This window comes from Ostrea edulis, chromosome 7 (genome assembly GCF_947568905.1).
Source record: "Ostrea edulis chromosome 7, xbOstEdul1.1, whole genome shotgun sequence".
NCBI lineage: Eukaryota > Metazoa > Mollusca > Bivalvia > Ostreida > Ostreidae > Ostrea > Ostrea edulis.
In genome coordinates this window covers 37,906,000-37,910,140 of record NC_079170.1, presented here as the reverse complement: position 1 = coordinate 37,910,140, position 4,141 = coordinate 37,906,000, and the positions used below count along the sequence as shown (strand labels likewise).

Sequence of the window (4,141 nt, the reverse complement as noted above, 5' to 3'; positions counted from 1 at the left end):
TTTTTAAATTTTGGTAATAGTGCATGGAATGAACTTTCAAATGAGGTAAAGTATTTGTCTGAAATCAGTATAGTGAAACAGCGAGAGCACCAAAGGTTTGTATTGAGTTCTATGGGAAAATAATTGGTACTCTTTTCCCTATAGAGACCCCATTTCTGACTTGTCATGTGATTTAAAAGTGCAGGTAGTGATTTTTTCTAGTATATTTGTGAGATGGATGTGTTCTTTGAACTATTGAAAATAAAATTAGACTAAAAAAGTGAGAGGGTGGGGGAACCAGGGGGCGGCTGTATCATTTGGAAGGGTGCGGTATCTAGTAGTGGGTATGGGGTGCTGAAGGTGAACTGGCCAGAGGAGGGTAGTAAGCAGGAAAAGGCGCACCGGGTGGCTCTTATGGTAGAGATGCACCTGACAAGGTCACAGTTCCCAGGTGGATGTCTGGAGGTTAGCCATATCTGCCATAAGAAGCTGTGTGTCAACCCGATGCACTTAGTAATTGAACCACATGCCACAAACTTGGAGCGGATGCATTGTTTCCACCAGGGGGTTTGTTGTGGGACACACCTTCCACATTGCATCATATAATGTAATTATATAAGAACAATTAGAATGCTCGTGATTTACCGTATTTTGCCGAATATAATACGCAGTGGTGTATAATACGCACCCCCCACTTTGAGCCTAAAAGTTGGTGAAAAAACGCACTTCGGGTGTATAATACGCAGCAAAAATTTTGACCAAGCGGTAATCTTTATTTTATACTAGTAGTGTTATTTTTCACTTAATATTTTTGCAGAAATAATGAATTCTAAACAACGCACAATAATTTGCAAACTTTTTGAGATGAGGTCTACATCGCGGTAATCTTCAATGAGAATCTTCAGTGAAAATATCAACCCGGACAAGCCTGTTCATTTCAGCAAAGCACGAGATTTTGTAGCATTAAAGTCTTAACTGACTCGATATTTCCTTTGTTGAAACTTAAAATCAATCAAATAGCCGATGTTATAAAAATAAAATTAAACAATTAAACTATCGCTTATTTTACTGTAATCAACACACCATGGTATGTACAAAGATGCAAATTATCAACTCCTCGTTAACTACGATGACTATTAAAATGTGTGAAAACAAATTTTGTTAGGTATTTCTTTACCCGGAGGGGGTATCTAACAAAAGCACAATGTACACAACAATGGCTTCGTAAAACACACGCTTTTATGCAAGAATAGTTATTTCAAAGATTCAAATTAGTATTTCATTAAAAATTAGGCCTATTCATAAAACTTTCAGTAAACCAACTTTTAGCAAGTGACAAAAATTATTTTCCAACAATTTTAGCACGTGACAAGGCATTATTGTGTACACATGCTTTAAATAATGGCGGCATGCGATGTAATGAATAGTCAGATCCAATGCAATTTGATTGGCTGTTTGTTTCATGATAATTGAATTATTTAGATATTGTAAGTATATATATCACATTTTCTGCAATTTTACGTTTCTGTAGTAATTTTCTTGAGGTCGAATTTTCTACTTAATAAATAGGTGAACGTGAAAAGGCGTACAGTATCCGAAGCCTTGGTCTTTGAGTGAAATATTACACTACTTAATCGCCGAGTTTCATCTGGAAAAAAAGGTCAAAAACCTATTGTGGTATATAATACACACCCCTTTCTGGCACAAAAATATTCTCTAAAAAAAGTGCGTATTATATTCGGCAAAATACGGTAGTTTAGAGTAATTATGCTCGGGATCTCCATTTTTTTTTACTCGGGCTCGAAGTTCGCTTAACATTACATTTTTCTGGTATTTGACTTCTTGATGCCTCTCATAAAGTTTGTACAATTTTTTCATTTGACAACTCTTTTACTTTTGTGGGATGACAATTTCCGATAAGCCTTGTTTAATTCATAATCTTTTTGTACTTTATCTAGGGTTTTGTCCACTGAACTACTGGTGGGGATGACAGCACCTACCCCTGCACAGATACCCCGAATAGACCTGCCCGGACCATTATTAGAAGAGTGGACAGCATTGTGCACCTGACCGGAAAAGTTCCTCGGAAATGTTACATTGCGAGGCAGAGATCGTCGCAGGGTTCGATTAAAGCTCTCGACCTTCTGAGAGTTGCAGTTTTTGATCGTCTTGACCAGGACAGCTGGAGACAATCTTCTTGAGATACAAGCATGGAGCAAGTTCTCATTCTCGGCCGAACAGGGTATTTTGAAATTGTCACTCAGATATGTACTTTTTCTTAACCAGTTACTTTTTAATCCCTCTTTGCACACCAGAGAGTGTTATCTGCATGATGCATGATCACCCATGTAGCAATGCACCATTGCAAGTTTAGCATATGAGAGCTTGTTTTTCATCTTTGCAGCATCCCCTGCAAATGCCTCATAGGTTTGATTTATCTTGGCTGTGCATCAGTCTAGTGTCTACTGCATCTAAGGCAAAATTATGCAAAGTTTTTATTCTTTCAGCCTTGTTTCTTCCAGGCATGACCTGTGCCTGTTTTTCGTCTCTCTTGATAGACTTTCTGATGCTTTCAGACAATGCCGAGTGTCGATATAATGAATTGGTTGTTCTTTCAGAAGCCCATCCTGATAGAGGGAATGCGCCGCTCGGGTCAGTGGTTACCTCCTGTACCTCGAGGCCAGTCTCACTGAGGAGTTCTGCCATTCCCTCCTTAGCCCAGGTGAACTCATCCCCTATGGTGTGATGCATTGGAAGGTTTGCCCCACATACCCCAGGACTACAACAGTGGTCAACAGTGGCCATGTTTGGAGCAAATTTTATTTTTTGTCACCACTTTAATTATTTGATGTTTTGTGGTGACATTCTCTGCAAAAGAATACACAGTTTGTGTCGCCAGCTGGAATGGTGTCTCACCCACCCTTGAGTACAGGGGGTTATTGTACATACCTTCGCTCTGAACAGAGATGGTATGTGGGGACTCATTTCCCCTGAGGGTGTTGATTTCCACCAGCTGGTGACACCTGTGACTCATATCCTCTTTATTAAGGTTGACAATTTTGGCCAGAACTTTGTTACTTGATTTTTGTAGGGACTTACGTGAAGGGGGAGGGGTGTTGGTTGAAAGTAGAATTTTCCTCAACCCATCATTTCCTAAAGGGGTTTGACTTAGGCCAACTTGTAAACCGTAGTTTACAGTGGCAGCCTTTCTCCCTGGGGATTTGGTCTCTACCTCCTCATACAAATTGTACAGGCCAGACAGGAACGGACACTCAGAGCATGTCATCCTCATCCGGGTGGCAAGGCCACGCCTCTCCTCAGTGTCTAGATCCCAAGTCAGGATACCCCGACAGTCTGGAATACCTTGCTGGTTTAGGCGGAACACCTTGTTAAACATGGCCGCTGTCTTGCCGAGATGTAGCAGCCTGTGCGAGTCCTGGTTTACCCTAAGAAGAGTCAGAGAAGTATTCATTTCTCTCATAAAAGGTTTGGAGTGCAAATAGTGTACAGGCAGTTACTTCCCTTAGATTTTGAGAATTATCATACAACACTTACAACTGATGTATTTTTTAATATAGTTGTTTAAATCTTCCAGATTGGTAATTAGTCAGATGCATGACTTATTAACTGCTTGTATCATGCCTTAGTTTACATATATCTGCATGTATTTACATTTAGCAGTAGATTTCATGAGAAACACTCTCTGAGGGGGGGGGGGGGGGGGGGGGGGGGGGGGGGGGGGGGGGGGGGGGGGGCTATATTTTTCATATTCTCTGATGTAACATATAACGAGGTGGTTCGTTTGCCAAAAATGTCTTGAAAATTTCATCGATGATCATTAAATTAATCAAACTTTTACTTACATGTATAGCATTTGAGCATTCCGGCACTCATTTCCACCTTCATTTTTCAGCTTCCTGAGCGTAACAAATGGTGGCACCCTGGCCGCGGGAGCATTTCCTGTTTTTCTGAAGCTGAAGGAGGGTCCTTCACTAACTGATCCATTTCAGGAGGCAGTCTTTCATATGGAGCAGGTACAATTTTTCTTTCACTCTCTGCATGCCCTTATTAGAAGGCACAGATTTGAATTTAAAGCCCTGGGTATTGCCCTTCTCAAACTTTGGCATGTTGGGATATTTTCAATTTTTCCAATTTCAAATTG

General features: G+C 40.4%; 1 pseudogene; it reads right to left on the bottom strand.

Annotated features, from left to right (window-relative positions):
- Positions 1 to 2,300: 2,300 nt before the first annotated feature.
- On the bottom strand, positions 2,301 to 3,451 carry LOC130048665 (uncharacterized; annotated as a pseudogene).
- Between the last annotated feature and the right edge of the window lie 690 nt (positions 3,452 to 4,141).